Source organism: Cryptomeria japonica, chromosome 11, assembly GCF_030272615.1.
Source record: "Cryptomeria japonica chromosome 11, Sugi_1.0, whole genome shotgun sequence".
NCBI lineage: Eukaryota > Viridiplantae > Streptophyta > Pinopsida > Cupressales > Cupressaceae > Cryptomeria > Cryptomeria japonica.
In genome coordinates, this window is record NC_081415.1 from 732,990,527 (window position 1) to 733,000,199 (window position 9,673).

Here is a 9,673-nt window from a genome sequence, read left to right on the forward strand (position 1 = left end):
CAATCATGTATTGTCGATACTCGATGGCTCCACTCCAAACTCATTCTACTCGCTCCACTCCGCTAGCGACCTCATCGGCTCATCAGGGTAAGTGGAAAACACTTCCGTCGATAGCTGATGGTTCTACTTTGACTCACTCCAACTGCTGGCAATTTCATCGGGCTATCAAGGTAGGTAAAAAATAGTCTCACTGATAGCTGATGGGTCCACTCTGATCTTACGCATACTCATCGGGGCATCAGGATAGGGTAAAACCAGTTGTTCCGACGGTCGATGGTTGTGCTCCACATGTTGGCGGTGTCATCGGGGTAGGTCTCACCGAAAATATGCACTCCAAAAAGAAAATAAAATGCACTCCAAGCTCCAAAATAGACAACCTAATGGACTAGAACCAGTCCTTATGCCAAAATTGAAAAGGGTATTTGCTCACACTTAGGTGCTCCTGCACCACCACCCAGTCAACCAGTTGAGTTAGAGAGTATCTTGGATACCAAGATAGTAAAAAAGACAAGGAAAGGAGTTTACAAGAACTATCTTGTTAAGTGGAAAGGATTACTAGATTTAGATGCCATGTGGATGTCAGAGGTAGATATACTTCAGCATGGAGTGGAGATCTCAGACCTTATAACTCAAGGGACTTGAGTTCTTTGACCTAGGGGAGTATGGTGCAGGGAACCTAGCACTACAAGAATGTAAGACTTCATTTTTTTAGTTTGTATGTTAATATATGATGTAATAATGGACCAACCATTGAGGACTCAGTAGAGCCATGGTTGAGTTGTCCAAATTTTGGTTTGAGTCAATTGTGCTCAGGATGCTATTAACCTGAGAAGTGAGATGCTTAGGTAGTTCATAGGAAAAATAATCTAGATGAATGTATTCATGAATTAGGATTCAATTTAGTTGTGTTTAGGTCTTGTAAGGTGTTTGAGGACCTTCAAGAGTCTTAGAATGCAATAAAATGCCACATTGCATCCTGGAGCAAAAGTTATCAAAAGTTGTTGAGCAACATTTTGCAATTTCTTGAAAAAGTTGCATTTTTTGTTATGGGCATTAGGAAGTTGGTTGAACCAACTAAAACTAGTGGATATAAGCCAAATTTAACTTCATTTTATGGGTTGGAGGATTGGAAATGCAAGAGCAATTTTTTGGTTTGTGAAGCAATCTTGTTTCCACCTGTTTTTGATAGTTTTTGTCTTGTTATCATTGCTTGTACAGTCCAGTACGGACTAGATGGTGTAAACTCATTTCCATCTTTTATGTTCATTGTATTTTCTTTCAATAAGGTTTATTTGCAGGTTTTCTTGTTCCAAGTTGTAAAGATTTCTCTCATTCTTTGTAACTAGGAGCAAAACCCTTGCAAGTAGGGTTTAAGAGCAAGAAATAGCTCTAGCCTAGGCATTTGATGGCACTTTTTGAAATCATTAAGAATGCTAGGTTAGGTTTTGTACATATTTTTTAAATAGGGTGTGTGATGTTGCAGGTCCAGGAGGAGGAAAAACAATGAAGACCTAGGGTCACCGCTAGGAGTAGGTGAGTTAGGATAGTTAGCAAAGTGCGATTTGTAAGCACTTGGAGATTGATGTAGGCCTAAGTGGCATATGTATGGAAAACCCTCAGAGTGTCCTTGAAGGTTCCCAATGTTTTTAGAGAAGGATTTTTGACTGGTGAAAGGTTCTAGACCAATTTTGTCAATCCACCAATTAAGCCTAAAACCCCACAAAATAATGCAGCATTTGAAACCACACCTATATGGATAACCCAGATGCACTTTTCCAATATTGTCTATAACTTCCAAAAGGGTATTTGAATCCATGATTTATTCCTAGGCTTGATTGGTACTTTTTCAAATTAAACTCCAAAAACTGCTTAAGGAGGGCTAATGCAATTAGGCCTATTTAGGTGTCGGTAGAGACCTAGAAGACTTGAGAAACCATGGAGATGGAGTTGGTGAGTCTTAAACTAAAAAATACAATGAAGACACCTTATTAGTGCATTGGGAAACCATAAGAAGAGTTGGTGTGTTAAGATCCTAGCAGGAGTGGTTAGAGCCCAAGAGAGGTGAGTGTGAGTAACTAAGGTGACAACCTTGAGTGGAGGAGTTGATTGTCCTGAAACCATTGGCTATACATCGAAGGTGATTCAAGAAGGTTTAGACCTTGGAGGTCTCATTGTCATAACCCCTACCAAGTTCCATAGGAAGGACTTGAGTAGTAGTAGGGTTGAGTAGGATAAGTCACTCAAGAAGGTGAAACAAACAAGGCTCCAAGACTCTCTGCATCACCCTCTCATCTTGGATGAAATTCCACCAAGTCAATGTAGACATTTTCATTTTGGATTGGGCCATTTTCACCCTTTGGTGCTCTGGTATGTCTTCACTCTCAAAGAAATTATCTAAGGAGTCTATCCACTCCATCACTGTATCAGGTTCCATCTTACCTGCAAACACTGGAAAATCCAACTTCACATCCATTGTTCTCCTTTCCATGGACTTCAGGACACTCATCAGGGGTGTCTGGTCTGTATGAACCTCTAGTTCTTCCTGCCTAGGGATCTCCTCTTCATCCCCTTCTTCAACTCCTTAAGAATCTCTCTCCTCTCTCCACCTTTCCCTTCAACTGGTATATTTCATCTCTCAAGGCCTGATCTCAGCCATGACTACTTTTCTCTCTGCCATCTGCTTCTTCACTAGGACAACCAACTCAATATTGGTCATCCTTGATGGGAGATCTTGGGATCCCTCTTCCTCTGACATCTTGTCTTCTTCTCCGGTCCAAAGGACACTCCTAAGCTCTGATACCACTTGATTCAAAACCCTTCTCACACCTATGGACAAGTCCCAAAAGGTTTACTTTAGACCCTTCAAAGGATAGCAAGGATCCTACAAAAAAGGACTTCACACCTTAAGGGTTTGAACTACTCTCAACTCTTCAAGACTAGCACCTACTCAACATGAGTAAATGGCTTCAACATCTCCAACACACCTCTCCATGACCCTTTCTCTTGGGAGCCTTGGATTTGGTCAATTCATGACACCTAGGAACTATTCCAAACATTTATTTTAGGCTTCAGAACCAAAGCCCTATACTTCCTTTGGAAACATACCCCCTTGGCTAGTAGCCCTCTAGAATAGGTATTTTGTCCTTAACTCTAAAATATTTAACCCAACCTAGAAAACTATTTACCATTCCAGATACCCTTTATGGAGTTACACTTATCCCCAAAAGGGATTGGCAAGATCTACAATCTAAGGGTCTGAACCCTTTAGAAGTCTAGAGGCCTAATTATGGCTAATAGGCTTCAAATTAGAAAACAAATCCAATTTCTAAACTCTCAACCACCAATAAAACTTCATGAAAATTTGGGGGACCACTAATAACCTCTAATTCTAGGGTTGCACACCTAGAATTCACCGCTATAATATTTTAGGGTGACTGTCCTAATTTTGTTCAAGGTAGTCACATGGAGATGCCTACCTAGGTTTGCTTCATACTCTTCATAGAAAATCCTTCCTTGGAGAGACCCATGGAAATCTTAAAATAAACTGGCCAATCTTTTATTCCACCAAAGGAAAGAACTTCTATATGGGTGAGGTGCAAGATATGGCCATTATTTGGCGAAACCCTAGCCAAACCTTGGTTTTCTGAGTTACAGTCAGTAAATCAAGGGGTTCTCACTGCTCACAGAGGATCAAGACCTCAAATCACCACCAAAACAAAGTTAGCTTAATCCTCTATCTACTCCATGAAAATATTTATCAAAATCTATCTATACAATAATGTACAACAACAATAAGGTCGGATTTTCCAAGGAAAAACTCAATTTTCTGTCTTATTATGCTTTCAAACTTCAATCACCAACAACTCCTACATTAGGAATCATGTCCACAAGGTATCTAGGCATTCTCCAAATTTTTTCCAACTGAAATTTAAGAGGTTGGAGCCATTGAGAGACTTGCATCAACCGAAATTCAAAATGTTGCACTTTTGCTTCAAAAGTTGCATTTTCCAAATGTTGCATTTTTTGACAAAAGTTGTCAACAAAAAGAAGTTTGGGATCCACACAACTTGGATCAACAAAACACCACCTACATACCCTAAAATCCTTCAAAACATCAAAACAAACATCATTCTATCCCTATTTACCGAATTGTCCAAATTGGCTTATCAAGATGCCTAATTTGGGACATTGGTTTACAAGGCGGGGTCCTTATTCAAAACATGAAAATGTATAAACCAAAGACATTCAAAATTATCCTAATTCTCATCCTCTGATCCATGAATGGCTTGTTGAAGAGGTTCCCGTGCACCAAATACACTATTATAAACATGAAATTAAAATATGTTTTGATATATGATTTCTTTCTGAAAACAATGTGAACCACTAGACAGATTGATGCCTTAATCCTTGGAACATGGAGTCTAAATGCAAATATTAAATATACTTATATAGTATAATTAATTTAAATCATCTAACTTTTTATCAAAGGAAGAGTCTTTTTTGGACTGTGTGTAAATCAGGTGGTAAGTGTTATAAGGTTATTGTAGATAGTGGAAGTACTAATAATTTGGTATCTGAGGAGATGGTTGTGAAGCCTGGATTCAATAGGCATGCACATCCTTTTCCTTATGAGGTGATTTGGTTACAAGATGACCAAAAGATAGAAATAAAGGAGCAATGTTTGGTGAATATCAATATTGGGCCTTTCAGGGATGAGGTTTTGTGTGATGTTGTATCTATGAGTGTTTGTCATGTCTTGTTGGGAAAACCTTGACAGTTTAATAGAGGAGCTATTTATGACTGTAGAAGAAACCTATTCACTATTGAGAAGGATGGGAATAAGTTAACATTGATTTCTTTGAAGGAGAAAGAGAAGGAGGTAAAGAATTAGATTCCTGAGAAACTGGTGGAAGAGGTTATACCAAAAGGTTTGCAGAAAGATATGATAGAACCGGTTGCAGAGGTTATACCGGAGGCTGACACGAGTTTGCAAAAGGATCTGATAGATGAGACTGATGGACAAATGGAACTGGATGACAAAGAACTTATGGTGACAAACCAGATGAATTCATGTGGTAGAACTAAATCAGAGTTGCAAAAGAAAGAAGTCAGTAAACAAAGACAATGTGCATATCTGAAGCAAAGGAAGAGAAACAAAGAGATTCACGGATTAGAGAAGTCGGTTGAGGCACTAGAGGATCTAAAGCAGAGGTTGGTAGATAAAGAAGATGTTTGGATCATAAATGAGCATGGGGTCTTTATTTGGAATCCTTTTATATGTTCATGAGTTTCCTCTCATGGAACATCTTTTTCTACTTGGTTGTCTGATACAAGAGCATCCTCGGTCAATGAGCAATCTTGCATCAACCAAAAATATTTCCTTTCAGTTGTGTTCTTGTTTAGTTCTTTACGTAGTTTTTTTTGTTCTTACCAGTTGCTATCGGTAGTCACTTTCTTTTCATGGTAGTTCTTATTGTCAATTTCTAGGCTCATTCATGTGCTTAATTCCATATTTTCAGTTCATTTGGGTTCTTTTTCAGTCACTTATCACTTCTGATTGACTATTTCTAGGTTTGGGGATAGTTCTTGTGCTTACCAGTGTGATTCTTGGCGTGTGGATCTATTTTGGGTCTTGTTCGATGTTCTTTGGCATGTGGGTAACCTTCATGTTGAACCGCACCTATTGGTTGTTATTTTTTGGAAAGATTTCTTTAATTCTTAAGCCCGACCTATTACACGTTTCATTTTCCTACATTGGTAAATGTAATCTTATGAGGTCGACCCGGATATGTTCCGGTGGGTATAAATATGATGTTATGTAATTATTTTTAGGGGCAGAGGAAGTAGAATTGAGAATAAGGATTGAGATTTGCATTTTGAGATCCGGTTGATTCTTAGAGTCCCGATTGGATTGCATCTAGTTGATAGTCTGCATGTAATTGGTTAACTACCAGATGTTCTTTAATGATTATATGATGATAGCTAAATGGTTGCCGAAAGTTCTAAACAAATAATATGATTTTTTTATGCAATATTGTTATGTTTTCTTGGTTCTTTTGTTGTGTTACTCTTGCTGCATAAGTTGGTTGATTCTCTTTGAGGGTTTTACTAGTTATGGCTGCATCATATAGTCACAAGGGTAGCCTAACTCCATGCAAATCTGCTTAACAAAGAATTCCTCATAGAACAAAAAATTAGCTTGTTCATATCTGTTATCCCACATGGTTAGCTACATATGAATGGGATGCAAATTTTCATACATTATATGGCTTCAAAACAAAACTCTTTCCATGTGTTATTCTCCTACCCTATGTATAATATCAAATGAAGGAGAAATGACTAGTTCTTGAAACCCATTAACTTATCATCTCTTTTGATAGAAGTTAAATCCTTGCTAATCTCTTCAGCTAAAAATTCAATATACTCAAATAGCCTTACATCATGACTTTGGATGTCAGTGGTTAAAACCATGGGAATAGTTTACATATTAATAGAGGCATTCATGGCCAACACCTGACATATTGAGTAATAGGCTACCTCAAAATACTCCTCAAATAACTCCACACTGAAAGGGGCCTTGTCATTTTTAGAAAAAAATTGTCATTTTCCATTTAATTTTGGCTTGTGATAAGGCAACCATTTCCTTTATAATCATTTTCTAGTTTGTTATATTCTTCTTTTATGGTTCCCAAATCAAGCTCATGTTAATACTTGTATCTAGAGCAAAGACTTGACAAATTAAATCCCTATTGATTACCATGAATTCTTCACTAGGTCTACTACGAATAACTCTTCTTTCTAGCACATAATTTCTATCCAATACCCTCATCAGTTCATCATTGATAAACACATTAGGCACAACCAACTTCACTAAGTTTAGCGTCAAAGGATTACAAACCGGTCTATGTTTATATAAACATTCTCTTGTAAAGATATGTAAAATATTCATATCCATAGTTCATGGTCTAAGCATCTCCAAGGCCCTTCTAAATACCCTTAAATCTCTCAATGTTTGGATAATGACCCTATGGTTGCCCTAGTCTTGAACATGAACTAGGTACTTTTTCAATTAGGTCTTGGTTGGATTCCCTCTCTTCCTTTTGCCTTTTGGGCTTAGCTTGGGATGAACTCACCATAATGCTAGAATTTTAAAAATATTGGTAGAATGCAATTGATTGTATCTAACACAAGAGGATTACAATTTATTTTCCCAGCCCCTATTTTTTACAAGCTTATGATATCTAATATTTCAATTTTGACACACAAATTCTATAGATTACGCTAACTTGTAACACCATTAATATTTTTAAGAAATGCATTAGAACCAGGAGAACAAGGAAGCAAACTTGAAGCAACATACTTATTTAATGGTGCAACAAATGGCTTTAGAATCTTTAGAAATTCACTTCACAAAGCAAAGAACACCTTTTATCAGTCCACTGCAAAGGGATCTATAGAATTTTTTATTTCTTTATTACTAAAACTGACTTGAAATTCCCACTTAAATCAACAAGTTGCATACATAAATGTTGGATCATGTGAAATTCATTATTGTCAAATTTAAATCTTTACCATCAATTGAGAAGAATCAATGATCATCAACCAAGTTTGAATTTTCTTATCGATATAACCTCCTTTAAAAATAGCTCATTGGGTCATTAGGGCTTGAAAAGAACCCTGACGATACACATACATGCCATCAATGCCTTGACACTCTACCATTTTGACACCGTTGGGTCATTCGAACCCAAAAGATGTTTCAATGGAAGATAGAGCTCCAATCAGTTAACCATTCAATTTCCATCTCATTGGTAAGATCACTTAGGAAACCATTAATGATTCACTGCTCATTGGGTCATTGAAGCCTTAAAGAGCATCCAACAATAGTTTCTGTTCCACTAAGGTTGGGCCCATTGACACAAAATTTCGACGTTGCCATTCCAAATGGAAACACCATTCACTACAAGCAGTCAAGTCATTGGACCATTGGAAGGCCAAAACGCTTCCAATGAGAGTATTACCTTCATCAATGATCAGGCCCAAAAGAAAACCAAAGATGTTCACCTTAGGTCATTAGGTTATTAGGGCTCAAAAGAGCACCCAATAAGTCAAGGAAGTTCCAACAAGCTAACTCTTGCACCCCGCTCCTTGTGACCATAATAACATATCTTTTTGGGTAGCTATGGGTCAAAAAGACACCCAACGACAATGGGAGCTCCAATGAGTAGGGAACACCACATAAGGAGAATAATACACACATGGAAACTAATGACTACTAAGAACCTAAGGAGAAAAGGGGTCGCGGGTAAAGAGCATAAAAGGTTAAAAGGACTTTTACAACACATATAATAGATTCAACTTGATAGAATTAATGCACTAAATAAAGGATTAGTTAAACAATGAGAACAAGACCCTAAGTTGTGACTAAAGACACACGAAATTGGGAAGATAGGTCAACAACGAAATAGAACACAAACTAAAGGGGACAATGGGTTTAGGTTTTTAGTAAGTTCAAAAGATCAACAAAAGTCTAAACTTAGTGGATTTTTACAAGTCCAACAGTGGCTCCAGTTGGGGATGATTGATCACTCAGATCAATGTAAGGTCTCAAAAGACTTTGAGGTGTAGACCAGACATAAAATCAATAAGAAAGGAAAGGGTTATTTACAATTTTCCAACCCTACCTGGTACTATGCATGGAATAAAATTTCATTCGAAGAAATGTTTCAGGAATTGTTCATGCATTAGCAATTCTTGAGCTTCACTATTCATGCTCTACAAGTAGTATGATTCCTTGCCACTCTTCCCTATGATCACATATGCACCAAGCCACAAGGCTTCAAACTTTCCATGTTTTCTTTTCTCTTGATTTATAGCATACCTCATTAGGATTAAGTCATCTACTTTGAACTTCTTGTCAATATCTTTTTTATTAAATAAGTATTTGGCTCACTATTGTAACTTAGCATTCTTCCTTTGAGCTTTAGATCTAATCTCATCAATCTCTACCAACTGTTCCATCCCTTTTTCCATAGGCTCAAAAATGTTAATGTCCTATTCTATTATGAACTTGTAGACTGGTAATAGGTTATTCATCGACAATCTTTCCTGAGCACCATATACTAACTCAAAAGGTGACTTTCCAGTAGCTTTCTTCATAGTCACTGTTTATGGTGAAAATGGATAAAAATAATAACGATATTGAAAGGCTAAATGAATTCAACCACAAAACCCTAGCCTAACAACAACAAAGATCCACCATAACATATGAAGATTACCTAAGAGACAATGCAAATCAAATGAAATCACAAAGATTATACCATCACATGTCCAATAGGGTTTGGATCTCCATTCTTCCTATCTCCATTGATCTTGCTTGATATATTTGCTCTCAAATTTTATGTGTGCACAAGAGCTCAACAAAGAACGGAAATGTGGTTGCAAGTAGGATCGCCTATGTTCAAAAGCGTAGTGTAGTCAAGTAGTCAACGGGGGGTTTGATAATGAAGGAAGAATCTCCTTATATAGAAGACACTATATGAAATGGAGGGATAAGATTGAGAGGTGTAAAAGGAGGTCGGCTATGATTAGAGGGTAGGTAAAAGAAATAATAAAATAATGAGAGGGGTAGGTGGTGTAGGAATTAAGAGATAAATGACATGTGTCATGGGTA